Here is a 16,948-nt window from a genome sequence, read left to right as displayed (position 1 = left end):
TCCATTGCATTTGTGGAGATTTCCTACATCCTTTAGTGCATATTCAACATCTAAAGCATACAATAATTGTAAAATCTTTATTGATAAGGGTTTCATCAAGCAAGGTGAATATATACATTTTTCTTTCTTTCTTCCATGTTTTACATCTCAATTTCAAGGGTTATTCCTGAATCTAGGGCTTGACTAGTGCAATGCCTCATCAAACCAAACCAAAACTAAGTTTTATTATGTGTAGGAGAAGGATATTTGAATTATGGTTGTAAATTTGAAAACTACTTGCTGAGACTTTTCTAAGGAAGTTCAGTCGATGTTTCTTTTATATCTCAAGAGCATATACATCTTCCCAAAAGGTGTCTAGATATTTTACCACCAAGTTGAACTATTCCTAGAGGTCTAAGATAAATAGTGTTTTCTATAGTGATCCAAGATTCAGTCATAAATTGAATTAGAAGTTTAGATCTGCTATTTTTTGAGTGAAAAGATATATTCCCTTACACATTTTAAGGTGAGTTCTTCATCCTTTTTGTCTTTTATTAGCACGGACCTATTTCCATGTCTTAATTGGTTGATTATTTATTTTTAGTACTATATAGGGGGAAAATGAATCCACTAACCTATGCACAAATGAAAGGTGAAAACCAAGATTCACCTCATAAAGTATGCTCATTTTAACACAAGATAAAGTATCAATTTTTCACCTAGTGCAAAAAGGTAAATTACTTGTAATTATTTCTGCCTTAACTCCACAAATAGAGGGTTTTTATGCAAGTAGATATGTAATATAAAGTTGAATATAGGTGAATGAAAATGTGTATGGAAATAGACAAGGAAAAATAGACTCACTCTATAGAATAAAACCCTATAAATAAGCTATCATATGTTGTTATAAATTGCTAAATTTTGGTTTCTAGACCTATAAAAAAAATGTTCAACTCTTGATAAGGGTCACTATGGAAGTTAAGGGTCAATCTGGAGGGTTAGGGTTGATCTAGAGAAAAGCTAGGGTCACAATGCATCCCTGATTTCATGTGTCCAATCGTGAAACAAATTTTGAATCTTTGAAATTCTACAAAAACTTATGGTCTATTTTTCCTTCTAAGATTTGTAATCTACAAGAAAATAGTTTAGTTTTGTTCATAAGGAATTTTCCTTAGCCAAACATTGGTTTAGGAATTAATCATAAAAAAAAGATAGAAAATAGAGAAGGCTAGCAAGTACTAGAAGTAGATATAACATGAAATAATGTAAATCTATGAATATGCTCTTAAATTTTGGATGTAATCATGTATATTTATGCAATAGCCTTAACTCAACTTCAAAAACCATAGGAAAGAAAATCAAAGTAAATGAAAATGTACATGAATGAATATACTTGAAATTTGCCTTAGAAATGGTTGTGGATCTTAGAGAGATGAATGTAGAAGATCCAATAAAGGAACCCAAATGTATGAAGGAGGATCTTGAATGTTTAAAAGTCTAGATCTTGCATAAACTCCTTCAATTCCTTGAATTCTTGAACCCTTGATCTTTAATGGAGAACTTGCTCAAATGCCTTGAATTCTTAAATAATGCTTTATTGTTTGAAGGCTTGTGAAATTCTTGTGCATGTGAATTATGGATAGATGGATCCTTCCTTGTGTTTGTTTCAAAATGAGTCAAATGGAGGTGGTTATAAAGATTTAGAATAAACTTTTCCCTGTTGGTAGACTAGACAATAAATTAATGCCTCATATCAACCTTGATACTAAGACCAAGAAGGACACCAAAAAATGGGTCCTTCTCAAGGATGTAGTACATCATTGATGATGCACTAAATCCCTAACTCTAAGGAGCATAAACCCATGGAATTCCCTTAGGGCCCCAAAATAGTTCTTGACTTCATGAAATCATGTTCAAATCTTTAAAAATTACCATATTTTAGTACGAAAAAGAGATTCTGAGTGTCTGGAAGAAGACAAAGGGAGGACCCAAGCAGATATGTTCTTCCTTGAGTTTTTATGCCATGAAATAAGAATACTAAGGTGGACCTATTCAGTCCTACCCTAATTCTGTAAATGAGGAATACAAAGACATAAGAAGAAGGGAGAGAAAGCAAATTAAATGCCATTTATGATGAGATTGAATTAAATGGGTGCTAAACTATCTTTAAATTAAATTTCTTCCAATCTAAGATGATACAAGTTCCTAGATATGTCTTAAAATTACATTACAAAATCAATTAGTTCAATTTCACAAGTACATTGCACATATTAAATCAATTGACATTACATTTAAAAGAACTTTCTTCTGTACTTCCTCGATATAATTTGGGTTTACTATTGGAATATGTTCATCCCTTTGGGTTTTTCTAATCTAACTTGGTTTTGTATTGACATTTATGTTAAAAAGCCCCTTTTTCTCTTGTACCTAAATGTTAGTATGGAGTGGAAGTCTTATATTTACACATCCTATTGAATGTTTCCTTCCCCCCCTAGACACTATGATTTTATGTATGTAACATGAACGTGAAAGACAATCCACACAATGATACAAATGTCCATGACAACCACTAGCCTCAAGTTCACCATTTCATTTAACATTTCATTCCTATTCTTTTATTGAACCTCATGATAAAATTTTCTCAATCCCATAATGGCCTAATTATAGAGTTTATAAAACTACCCAAATTTTGTAGAATAGTTTGATGACTATCCTATAAGACTACACCTTCCTTAAAAATATTAAAACATATAAAAACTCCATATTTCATTAGACAAGGGTTATGATGGATTATTTGGGCATATTTCTCACTATCATTGCATGATATTAAGAATTCATTGAGAGATCTTAGAAATCACCATGGTTTGATGCTTATTATTTTTAAGTTTTGATTGATAAGTGACATCAAGATTTCTTAGCATGACTACCCTTAATTTGAGGTGTCGAGCCTTTATGATAATATTTTACATTATTTATTTTATATTTTAATAATTATTATTTAGTACCCATAAATTAAACCAACTTCATTGTTCCCTAATTCATCCCAATTTCTTTGATTTATCCTTTTTTTCATAGCTATAATGATTCGTCAACTTCTCCACATTGAGAAATTTAGTGAAATTTTTTTTTCATAAAGTTGAACATAATGCATTCTTTCCTACATTCTATGTGTTTGATGATATCAAGTTGGTCATGTGCGAGATGATGACCTATAAAAGGACCTAAATTTTTTCATCTTCTTCACAACTTTATCTCTTCTTGCATTAATTTCAATGAGAACTAGATATATTTCTTTTGAGTACTGAAAAAGAAGTTTATTCCTTTAATCAATGACCTTTTCTTTGTAGCTTTTGGTCAAAATAATGGGAATACCATCTAGACCATTATTTTATTAACTATACATATGTTACAAATTACATAGATTTCTGAAATTTTTCATTTCTAATTTGGTTTCAAGACATCAAAATTGTGTCTAGAAAATTGGCCTAGTATATAGCTAGAATAGAGTTTAACATTTTTCTATTGTTGGTATATAACTATATTAGTGTGTGCATAGAGTGAAGAATAGTACAAATAGATAGATTAAATGTTGAACCAACCTGTCACATTGGCACAATGTAGCAAGTTAGCATAAGTGTGTTGTCATTGATTGGAAATTGATCAAAGAACATACATCATCTTATGTGTATCGGTAGACATCTTCACCAGTTTGCATAGGAGAATATGACAAGGCAAAAGCTATTATAATCAACATAAGGATTCATTGTAATGACATGGCGAAATAGGTATGGCAAGAATTCAAATTGGTTGGTCCTCTAACAAGAATGATAGAGCACAAAAAGGACAATTGAATTAAGAAGTGATGCAAAGTAGAAAATTGCATCATTCATCTAGACCCTATGACGTAGGTGTCATGGGTTTCTCATGAATCACTCAATAGTTTGAATTCACTAGTTTGAGCAGGATACTCTCCTAGGGTTTCAACACCCATAGATAAGGAAAAACTTCATGCATTTAGTGTGTATAGTTTTACAAAAATCAAAAGGGGGAATGTTAAAATAGAAAGGTAGAGAACTAGGTATTAAGAAGAGACGAGTCAATGAAGAACAGAGGGAGAATACCAAACTAACCCAAAAAGAAAGAAGAATGGAATAACAAACAAAATATGTTAAGGAGAAGATCAAGTTGAAGAGCCAGATCTAACCAAATGCAGTAGTGTGCACTACAAGAAGACTGAGTTCATTATATAGAAGGATATCACTAAGTGTGCCCAAAAGGGAAAGAGAGATCATGCCATCTCACAAGGTAAAGATTGAAAATCTTTCAAGTAAAGAAGTGTTGACTATCTTAGATCACATTGTGATTTATTTCTCATAACTATAATCATCTTGTAAGATCCTAATTGAGCATGCTTCAATAGTAATAATTTTTTTAAATCCTCTAACTAGGTGCCTCTTATTAGAAATCTTAAAACCTATAACCAAGTAGCCTTAATAGGTTGTTTGTAATCATAGTAGGTTACTAACATTCTTGATAGAATGTGTTCTTAGAAGGAACATACTATAGCTCTTAATAGGGAAACCTTTTATCTACAGTAAAAGGCTAGTGGGTATATTATCTCCACCATGGTTTACATCCTCATATTGAGGGTTTCCACATACAAAAATTTGTGTGTCCATTTATGAATTCTCTTGTGTGCGAGTTCATTTGTTTTTATCTTACTATATTCATATTTGTGCTAGTGATCAAGTGGTTGTTAGTTAATATATTTAGAGTAGTTAGAAGAGTAAGAGATTTTATAGATGGTACCAATTCTACCCCCCTCCCCCTCTTAGTACTAGTTGGGACAAAAAATTGGTATTAGATCCTTGATCCTAATAGTTGCAAGCCTCACAGCTTAAGGGAAGATCAAACAACAACCATGAAGTATGAATATATATATAAAGAAGCACTTGACACCATAGATGATCTAAAGGAAAGGTTTAAATAATCCTTAGCTAAAATAAAGAATATAATAAAGAAATTCAATAAAATACATGAGATTATTGAGAAGATTGAAGAACAAAGTGGCTTAGATGGAAATGAAGAAACCATCTCCAACCTCATGTTTGACAACAAGAAGCTAGGAAAACTAGTTGCAAAAATGAAGAAAGAAATAGAAGAAGCATCAAAAATATTGAGTTAGGCACAAAAAGAGAAAAGTGATGTCACTCTAGCATTGGAAAAAGCTAAAATAATGCTAAGTAAAGTCATGTAAATGAAAAGAATAGAGGGGGAAAATGTCAAACAAAAGGATGAGTAGTTTCAAAGTCTGTCAAAAGAACTAATGAACACCAATGAGAGAAACAAAAAGATGAGAAGTTTCAATAACTTTGAGAAGATAGATGATCAACACAAAGCTCAAAGAAGGACCAATGACACAATCGGTCTTGGTTACAAAGGAGTCAATAGAATTGAAAGTGAAAAAACATATGACAATAAAATCTTGACCAAATGAGGATAAGGGAAAACATCGCCTAAGGGTAACAAACCTAAGAATCCAACATATCATTACTGTGGTAAGATAGGTAACACCTCAAATGTTTCTTGGCACCGAAAGGATACACCTAATGAATGGCATACCTTCAACAAGTGATGTTGCATATGCCACCTATATGGTCACTCTTCTTGAGAATGCATATCTCATACTCATGAGAAAAGGTTTGGGGGGTACTATTACTATTGTAATAAGTAAAAACACAAGGCTAAGGTAGGAAAATCAAGACAATTGACAAATTAGCAGTCTCAAATGTTAGAATTCTTTTAGAATAACTGAGAGGGGCGGGGTGTTGAATTACTTATCCAAGGTCCAAATGCCCTAATAACACTTTTTCACTACTTTTAATAAATCCATACACTTTTCATTCATCCAAAATTAAATCAACCATATTAGCAAGTTACAGTAAATCAACATACAAAGATAAAACATGCAAGATCAACACATGACACAATGATTTACGTGGAAACCCAATATGGGAAAACCACTAGTAACATGCTACTTGATTTGCACTCTTCTAAAGTGATGCCTTGTTAAAAACTTGCCCTATTAAAGGCTTACAACACACTGTTAAATGTGACCTTGTTAGAGGATTTCACCAAACTGTTAGGAATGGACCTGGTTAAAGGACTTTTGAACATTCACTTGAAATGTCACCCTGTTAAAGGATTTACCTCATGGCTATTAAACCAACCTAACTCCATAGGATTTAAACTATCTGTTACAATTGCTAGAGTGTAACAATAATGGCTTTTTGATCTGATACAACTTACAACATACTTTGTAGATTTTAGATCACTTCTTCAGTTCAGTCCTATTGCTTGGCTTTAATCATTTCAGCTCTGACAGCTTGCCTTCCTCTTAAGCTTCATCTCCTTGAGTCTTCTTACTCATCATGCCAATGCAATCATCCTTGTGGTCATCTATCCAAACAATATTTCTGTGCTTTCTTCTCCTTAGCACCTTCTTCAGCAATTATGCTTTCATGCTTAACCACTTCTCTCTCTTTGCTTCATGACCTTATGATTCCTTAAATAGACATCTAATTTTTCTCTTTCACTCAATTCTCCCTCTCCAATTTGTAGGGTTTCAAATGGATTAGGTAGGATACAATGTATCTACCTCATATCTTGTTCTTATCTAGAGACTTTGTCTAGGTTCCAGTTGTAACCTCAAAATGTTCTACATGGTGTTCTGTGCCACCAGCTCATCATTCTTATCTTCCATTTAATTCACAAACTTCTAGATAACAATTTTTTGGCTTAGATCTGGCAAATCTTCGACTATCGAAATAATGCAGCAACTCGACATTATTGGTTTACTAATGCTTGGCATCTCTGTGTTACTCAATACTATTGGTTTTCTGATGCTCCACATCTATTTCCTAGATAGCTCAGCACCTAAATAAAACTATATCACTCAGCACCTGATTGCTCTGGATCACTCGGCACTTGATATCACTTGACACTTGATAATTCTGGATCACTCGGCATCTGAAGTTGAACTTGCTCGGCTTTAACTAGGAATATGTTCGGCACCTACTAGCTTGCTCGGCTCCTTCTCTCTAGTGAACTTTAGTTAGGCTTTACAAATGTCTTAGCTAAAACCTTATATCTTTGATATGTTTCAATGTGCCCATTCTCTGTGTCTTAGAGTATGTCATCAGTACATTATTTCATCAATGGCTTGACTGATCCTTCTACTTCATTCCAACATCATAACTTCAACCTTTCTCTAGGTGTTCTAGTTACATCTTATTGATTTCCTCCTCCTTGTTAATCAACTAATTGATAGTATTTGGATCACTAAAGCAATTGTCATTCCTGCAAGTAGCAAGTTTGACATCAATGACAAAACAATGGTTGAGAACATTCTTTACCAGTTCCATATGATCATTCTAACAATCTTCCTTATGATCTTTTCAATCATTTCCAACAATCTCCCTCTTTGGCATTGATGGAAAACCAAACTGATCAATTGATCAACTTAGTTACCACCAAGATTGTATACGTTATCTACTACATTTCTTGGCTACTGCATCCTTACTATTGATCTCATATATCTCCCTCTTGCTTTGTATTGATCAGGTTTCTCCATATTTCTCCCTCTTTGTCATAAATGCCAAAGATGTAGCATCTTTATTATGCAAAATATAAGCTTTGGCTTCTTGATGTCTTCTCCCTCTGTCACCATGCTTGTGACTGATTTGGAGTTTCTGCTCCTGCTATCATCCTCTGCATCATTCTTCTGATATTTCAATGATTTGTTCTTGTTGATGCAGGGCAGCATCCTTGTTGCTTTAAACTACTTGAGTTAGGGGTATTACCCCTTGTATATGAGCAATGTTAGTATGCTAATAGAAACCAAATTTAAATAAAGCTTCTACAAACTAAACAAAATTCATAAAATTCAAGATAGACTAAGATGAGCTCTTGATTGAGAATATGAGCCATTAATGGGCTCTCTCAATGAGAAGCTCTCTTGTTGAGTAGCTTTGTCTAAATAGATAGGATGTATGCTCAAGCTTTATGCTTCAAAAAGGGCTTCAAATGGAGTTGAAATTTGGGTGTGAGTGTATGGTTTTGATGTAAAATGGCTTCTCAAAATGGCATTATGACTTTACTTCATGGATTGTGTTATTTTGCAAAGGGGAAGGATCCAATTTATAGGCAAGAGGCTTGAGGGATTGAGGGCTAAGATGCAAGGATGGGAAAAAGCTCATGGAGGGCTTAGATTGCATGAGAAGAGAGCACATGGATTGTGCTTCCTTATAGCCAATCAAGGAGTGACACATGTCACATGGTGAGAGGATGGAGGAAAGGGGAAGGATGAGTCAAAAAAGGAGGCTCAAGGGATAAAATCTTCATAAAGACCCTCATAATGACTTGTAAGAGCAATAAAAGGGCTTGTAAGAGTCATTTATGACCTAGTGGACTTCATAAAGTTTTATGGTTGAGATATTTTGAGAGTGATGAGAGCAATTTCGACTTGGACTTGATTAGGAAGGTTTTAAGCTTGTTTAGGCTTGTGCAAATGATTAGAGGATGGATTAGGATGGTTTAGGATTAGCTTAGGGATAGGCAAGTGGATGTCATTTAATGAGGGTGGGTGAAGGAGGAGATATTTGTTAACTTTGGCTTGGGTTAGTAAGTTTTAACCCATGTTTAGGGAATGTGACAAGGTTAGGAGGGGATTAGGATTAGGTTTAAAGACATCTTCTAGAAGAGTCTAGACTTTGGATGAGGATAAAGACTTTCTAGAATAGTCTAGAATTTCCTAGGATGAGGATGAAGACTTTCTAGAAGAGTCTAGAACTTCTTAGGATGAGGATAAATTAGATTTTTAGGAAATAAATAAATTTTTATTTATTTCAAGGGTTTGGGTTGACGAGATATTTATTAAAACTTTTTTAATAAACATGAGGATTAATATTTAATCTTAATTAAATATTTTGAGTTGGGATTAGGGGTAGGAAATGATGGGATTAGCCTTTAATCAAAATTAAAGAAGGATTAGAAGATTTTGGAAGAGGTTAGTGGTCTTAAGGAAATTGGCCAAGTTTTGAGCAAAAAATAAATTTTTTATTTATTTTGGGTTTTTTGGTCAATTTATTAATTAAATAATTAATAAATAAGAAAATAATGTTTAAATAAGATTTAAACATTTTTGGGAGGGATTCCTTAATTAAATATTTTTAATTAAGATAAAGGGATTTAATGGCATAAAAATAAATAAATTAATTAAATAAATAATTAATTAATAAATGATGATGTCATCAGAACTTTTTCAAAAAACAAAAATACTTTATTTTCTAAAGGTTTTTAGGTGTCTACATTTTGCCCCTCTTTGATGTGATGCCGCAAGTGGCATGGCATCAAAGATAAGAAAATAAGATGCCCAAGGCTAGAGCAGAAGAGGAGCAGAATAGGCAAGAGGCTTGAGGGATTGAGGGCTAAGATGCAAGGATGGGAAAAAGCTCATGGAGGGCTTAGATTGCATGAGAAGAAGAGGAGAGAATGGACAAAGCACTTGGAATTCTTCTTCCTCTTCTTGTCTATATTCTTCTTATTCCATCTAGTTTTTAGGTGTCTACACCCCCAACTTGCCTCTGAGATATTCAAAAGCATCCTTGGGCAATGGTTTGGTGAAGATATCTGCAGTTTGTTCCTTTGTGTGAATGTATTCCAACTTCACTTGTTTGTCTTCTACCAATTCTTTGACATAATGATACTTGATTGCGATGTGCTTGGTTTTTGCATGCATTACTGGATTTTTGGATATGTTTATAGCACTTGTGTTATCACAATACAATATCACAAGTTTTGTTACCTCTTCTTTCATTCCTTTCAATAGATGTGTGAGCCGCACAATGTTTTTGCAATTGACTGCTGTTGCCACATATTTTGATTCTGCAGTGGACTGGGATGTGCATGTTTGTTTCTTGCTAGTCCAGGTAACTAGCCTTTTGCCTAGAAATAATGCACCTCCACTTGTGCTTTTTCTGTCATCAATGTTGCATCCCCAATCTGCATCTGTATATGCATTGAGCTCAAACTTTCCATTCTTTTTATAGTATAGACCAAAGTTATCAGTTCGTTTAAGATATCTCATTATTCTTTTTACTGCTATGAGATGATTTTCTTTGGGATTAGCAGAGAATCTAGCCACTATTCCAACTGTTAATGCTACGTATGGTCTGCTATGTACAACATATTGTAGTTTTCCAATCATGGATCTATACATTGTTTGATTGACTTCAGCTGATTCATCATTTTTGGATAGCTTATTTCCTATTGCCATTGGTGTGTTGACTAGTTTGGACTCCTCCAATCCAAATGTTTTAAGAATTTCTTTGATGTACTTTGATTGTGTCACAAATATACCATGTTTGAGTTGATGTACTTGCAATCCAACAAAAAATTTGATTTCTCCAAACATAGACATCTCAAATTCATGTTTCATTTTTTCAGCAAAGCCTTTGCAAAGCACTTCCTTTCCACCAAACACTATTTCATCCACAAAAATTTCAGATACAATAATATCCTTACCTTCTTCTGCTTTGATGTACATGTTGTTGTTATCATTAGTTCTTTCAAATCCTATTTGCACTAGATACTTGTGAAGTCTCTCATACCATGCTCTAGGTGCTTGTTTCGAACCATAGAGTGCTTTATGTAGCTTACATACCATATCCCTGTTGTTCTAATCAACAAATCCCTCTGGTTGTTCAATGTAGACTTCTTCTTCTAGTATTCCATTTAAAAAAGCAGACTTTACATCCATCTGATAGACTTTAAAATCTTTATATGCAACATATGCAAGTAAATTTCTTACTCCTTCCATTCTAGCAACAGGGGCGAATGTTTTCCCATAGTCTAGTCCTTCTTCTCGAGCATAACCCTTGCATACTAGTCTAGCTTTGTTTCTAGTAATTTCACCATTCTCATCTAGCTTATTTCTAAATACCCACTTGGTGCCAATCACATTCTTGTCAACTGGTCTGAGAACCAAACTCCAAGTTTTGTTCTTCTTTATTTGATCAATCTCTTCTTCCATAGCTTTATACCAGTCATCATATTGTAATGCACCATATATTGTCTTAGGTTCAGATTTTCTAATCAGACATGATTCATGTCTTAGTCTGTTCCTTGTCATTGGTCTTGCATCTTTGTCACCAATTATATGTTCAGAAGGGTGATGTCTTTTTACATATTTGGATAATCTTGGTTTTGTCCTTGTTTCCATGTTTGATCTTTCTGATTCAAGGTCAGTATGTACTGAGTTGTCAAGTTGTTCTTCATCTCTTTCATGTGTACTGACTTCAGAATTAGATTGTGTAATTCTTTCATTCTGCAACTTGGCTTCTGAATGCAACTCGACATTCACTGGTTGTGAGTCGGCTGAAATTGAAACTTGTTGTTGAGTTTCAATTTGATTGACATCATCCTCATCAAAAATCATTCCTTCATAAGAATACACAAAGGTTCTGTATTCATCCATTCTCTTTGGTTCTTCAACATGAACTTCTGAATGTTCATCAAAGTTTACATTTGCACTTTCCACAATTTTGTTAGTGTTAGTATTCAAACACATGTATGCCTTACTTCTAGTGGAATAATCAAGGAATATGCCTTCATCACTTTTTGCATCAAATTTTCCATTTCTAGCATCTTTAAGGATAAAGCATTTGCAACCAAATACTTTGAAATGTTTTACATTGGGTGAGTGACCATACCATAATTCAAAAGGTGTTGTATTTGTACCTTTCTTGACTTGTACTTGGTTCAGTGTATGAACAACTACACTTACAGCTTCTCTCTAGTATTTTAGAGCAATAGTCTTTTCCATCATTAATGTTCTGGCACAGTCAATCATAGATCTATTTCTTCTTTCAGCAATTTCATTCTGTGGGGGAGTTCTAGGAGCTGACGTTTGTCTTTTGATTCCTTTATCATTACAAAATATCTCAAATTTATTTGATGTGAATTCACCACCTCTGTCTGATCTTAGGCATTTCAAGCTCTTTCCTATTTCGTTTTCAACTCTAGCCACATACCACTTAAACATTTGAAAAGCATCAAATTTTTGCTTTAAGAACATAACAGTCATCATCCTGGAATAGTCATCAACAAACAACATTATGTACTTATCTCCTTTATAGCTTTGTACTTTCATTGGACCACATAAGTCAGTATGAACTAACTCAAGTACTTCTCTAGATGTATAGTTTTTGCTTTTGAAACTTGACTTTGTCATCTTTCCTAGCTGACACTGTTTGCACATGATATTGTCAGGCTTCTTCAATTTTGGTAAACCTCTGACTTTCTTCATTTTACTGATGTTGACTAGATTTTCAAAGTTGACATGACATAGCCTTCTATGCCATAACCATTCATCATCAAATTTTGCAATGAGACAAGAAACATCATCCATATCAAGGTAAAACAAATTAATCCTTGTTTGATCTCCTTTTCCTATCAGTTTACCATCAGTATCATAGATTTTAACATTTTTTTTCCAAATTCTACTTTGCATCCTATATTGCCTAACTGTGAGACACTCAACAAATTGTAGTTTAATCCTTCAACATAGTATGCATTATCACATGAAATTTTCTCTGTGAGATTAATGGAACCTTTTCCTTTGATTTGACATGGAGCATCATTACCAAATCTAACACTATTTCCATCATACTGAGTAAAGTTAACAAACTTACTTTTGTCTCCTGTCATGTGTTGTGAGCATCCAGTGTCTATGATCCACCTGTCATTCTTGTTCATACATGTTACCAGTGCTGTGGGCTCTTCTTCATCAGATTGGTCCTTCATGGCTACATAAACAACTTCATCATCATTATCATCAAAATTTTCTTCAAAAATATAACACTTCTTACCTTTTTCTTTGTAATCTCTCTTGTTATCTTCTGAATTTGTTGCCTTCCTTGTAATCCTTTTTCTGTGTACAACTGGCAGCAATATGACCTACTTCATTGCAATTGAAACAAATGATAGGCATCTTACCTTTGAATTTTCCTTTACCTCTGTGAAATCTTCTAGCAAGTAGTGCTTCCAATTTTTCCACATCTTCCTCATCAGTGCTACTGTCACTAGATACATATTTCATCTTTCTTTCTTTCTTTGATTTCATCTGTTCCGCATCTTTCAGTGATAGCTTGGCCTTGAATGTAGATTCAACATTCTCAGGTCTGTAGTTGTCAAAATTAGATAACTCAAATGCAGTGAGTCTACCCACTATACCTTCAAAACATAGATTGTTTCCTGGTACACATCTTAACTCTTGTATTACTGATACTCTAATAGCATAGATAGGGAGCAAGGTTCTTAAGAACTTACTATTAACAATATCTTCATCCAATTGACCATTCAAGCATCTTATTGCACTTACCACTTCCTTTATTCTTGTGCCATACTGAGCAACATTCTCATTTTCCTCAATTTTCATATCATCAAACTTTCCTCTGAGACTTTCTCTTTTTGCTCTTTGTACATTCCGATTTCCTCCATAGATGTCTGATAGGGCTTTTAACATTTTGAATGCAGTGTCACATCCTTTGATATCATCAAATTCAGCATAGTTGAGTGCAGAAGCAATCTCCAACATTGTTTGATTGTGTTCCTATTTGTTTTTCATATCTTCTACAATAAGAGTACCTGTTAGATCAACATGTTCAATAACAATTGAATTTTGGGCATAATCTCCTATGGATCAAAGATGTAGCTTCATCAAACTTTCCATGCAACAAATTTGTCTTTGTTGAGCTTGGGAACTTCTCTCTTAGGCATTTTGATCTTTTTTGCTTCTAGTCCCTTTAAACTGAATCATTAGTTTAGCTCTGATACCAATTGTTAGAATTGTTTTAGAATAACTGAGAGGGCGGTGGGGGGGTGGGGTGTGAATCAGTTATCCAAGGTCCAAATGCCCTAATAACACTTTTTCACCACTTCTAATAAATTCATACACTTTTCATTAATCCAAACTTAAATCAACCATATTAGCAAGTTACAATAAATCAACATGCAAAAATAAAACATGCAAGATCAACACATGACACAATGATTTACGTGGAAAACCAATATGAGAAAAACCACCAACAACATGCTACTTGATTTTCACTCTTCTAAAGTGATGCCCTATTAAAAGCTTGCCCTATTAAAGGCTTACAACACACTGTTAAATGTGACCTCATTAGAGGATTTCACCAAACTGTTAGGAATGGGCTTGGTTAAAGGACTTCTAAACATTCACTTGGAATGTCACCCTGTTAAAGGATTTACCTCATGGCTATTAAACCAACCTAAGTCCATAGGATTTAAACTATCTGTTACAATTGCTAGAGAGTAACAATAATGGCTTTTTGATCTGATACAACTTACAACATAGTTTGCAAATTTCAAATCACTTCTTCATTTTAGTCCTATTGCTTAGCTTTAATTATTTCAGCTCTGATAGCTTATCTTCCTCTCAAGATTCATCTCCTTGAGTCTTCTTACTCATCATTCCAATGCAATCATCCTTGTGGTCATCTATCCAAACCGTGTTTCTGTGCTTTCTTCTCCTTAGCACCTTCTTCAACAATTATGCTTTCATGCTTGACCACCTCTCTCTTTGCTTCATGACCTTATGATTCCTTAAATAGAAATCTAATTTTTCTCTTTTGCTCAATTCTCCCTCTCCAATTTGTAGGGTTTCAAATAGATTATGTAGGATGCAATGTATCTACCTCATATCTTGTTCTTATCTAGAGACTTCGTCTAGGTTCCAGTCGTAACCTCAAAAATGTTCTACATGGTGTTCTGTGCCACCAGTTCATCATTCTCATCTACCATTTAATTCAAAAAATTGTAGATAACAACCCTGTCAGCTTAGATCTGGCAAATCTTTGACTATTGAAATAATGCAGCAACTCAACATTATTGGTTTCCTGATGCTCGAAATCTCTGTGTTACTCGACACTATTGGTTTTCTGATGTGTTGGTGTTTGAAAATGTTACCCGTTTCTAATTACCCTGATGAGAACAAAGCACATCTAGGGGCAACTAACTCCCATTTTCAACATGCCCATTTAGACACCAGGCCAATTATAACTCTAGACTCTTCTTCTTCTTCAGGCTTTGCAAAACCTAGGTGGGTAGACCTATAGATTCATTATATGGTACCAGTTGTCAAAGCATACACCAAATCTATTATGAAGTAGATAAAACCCTTATTTCTTCTGATAACTCATGAAATAACATCAATCTACAGTAGCTAAATGCAGATCTAGGATATTCATAAGCTGAGTGAGGGCATTCTATTATAGCTCTTCAACATGAAAGGAGAAAAGCATTTGATTATTGATCTTGATCTCAGCAAAACCTCAAATATGCAGCAGTATAATAGGTGATCCTATAAGTGATTAGTGCCTTATCTATTGGGAAATTCACACAAAGACCTAACACACATCCCTGAAAATCACTGACATATGCCATACATCAGGACTTCCTGATCTATCTATCCACTTTGTGAATTAGACATATGCATCCTTCTGAACCTCATACTCGACTTATCCTTTCATGAAATCTACAATCCTATGATGAAGAATCAAGCATTTACATAACTCTTTGAGTCATAAGCAAAATGAATCAACATATACAACCAATAGGTTGCACTGAGTTTCATATTCTTTGTTTACAAAACATAAAAGATCACAAACAACATGAATGGGAGACAAGATATCAGAATGAAGATTGACATGCTGTTGCCTTATCATTCATTTCCTTGAAACAAATTACAATAAGATGCATGAAATTTAAATGCAAAGCTACCTAACAGATGAGACTATCTGTATTCTTATTTCTTGCTGTTCATTACATGAGAAATTTGCTGAAGAATGGTATCACAGATCTGAGAGAAATTAAGATTGGAACCATGAATGGTCTCCTAGTAATAAAAAACTGGAACCCTTCAAATGGAAGAAAGAAATAATAATATAGGATAGATGAATTCCCAGATCTCACATGTGACTGCCATCTGTCGACTTAGAAATCTATTTCCTACAACTGTAAAGACTCTCTCTAACCTCTTTCTTCCATCTGATTTGATTTTCTGTTTCATCATTACATTGCAACTGCTTTGAAATATCCCTGCCTAATGATGAAACCCTTTTGCATCTAAAATATCTGAAACCTTATGCAATTCTGGTGAAATTGTGAGTTTTTATTGATTTTAATGTAACCAATTCAACCCCAACTACACTATTACCATCTTTTAACCATACCCATGTCATCATTATGTTAGGAATCAATTTTAAACCTCCATACCTGAATACGGTTGTAGAAAAAGAACCTGATAGAAAACCTCATACTGCTCGAACAGACAGATACTTGTGCAGAAACTAATCTTAGAATCAAAAAATTCAAACTTTCACGATTCAGATGGTATATGATAAGGCATATTTTGCCTTCCAAAAATGCCCAGAATCTCGATTTGAAAAACACTCCTCTGGTAGAGACATCAAGTCTGCACATCTTTGAATCCAAAATTTTTATAATAATCTAATGTCTTAACATTATAACTAAAGTCCTATTTGATTTTAAAAACTAACGTGCATACCCATTGAGAAAATACTTTAAAATTCACTTTAAGCCCATTTTACTTTTTTTGCCTTTATGCCTCCATTCGGGTCAAACCTCCATTGACCAAGTGACACGTGTCACTCATTGATTGGCTCAAGCTGGTGTAGTCACTACCTCATCACTACATGGTTTGCATCATCTACCACATGTCATCTTTTTGCCACTTCGCTATGGTTAACCGATGAGCAACTTCGATTAGCGAGATAACAAGAACCTCTGGATGTGCCACGTGACACGATCTTGTTCAACAGCTCTAAATTTTCCACATCCCCTCTTGTTCACTACCACTTGTCATTAT

Source organism: Cupressus sempervirens, chromosome 6 (genome assembly GCF_028749045.1).
Source record: "Cupressus sempervirens isolate cs-2001-9-10 chromosome 6, ASM2874904v1, whole genome shotgun sequence".
NCBI lineage: Eukaryota > Viridiplantae > Streptophyta > Pinopsida > Cupressales > Cupressaceae > Cupressus > Cupressus sempervirens.
Note: the sequence above shows the minus strand (reverse complement) of the source record.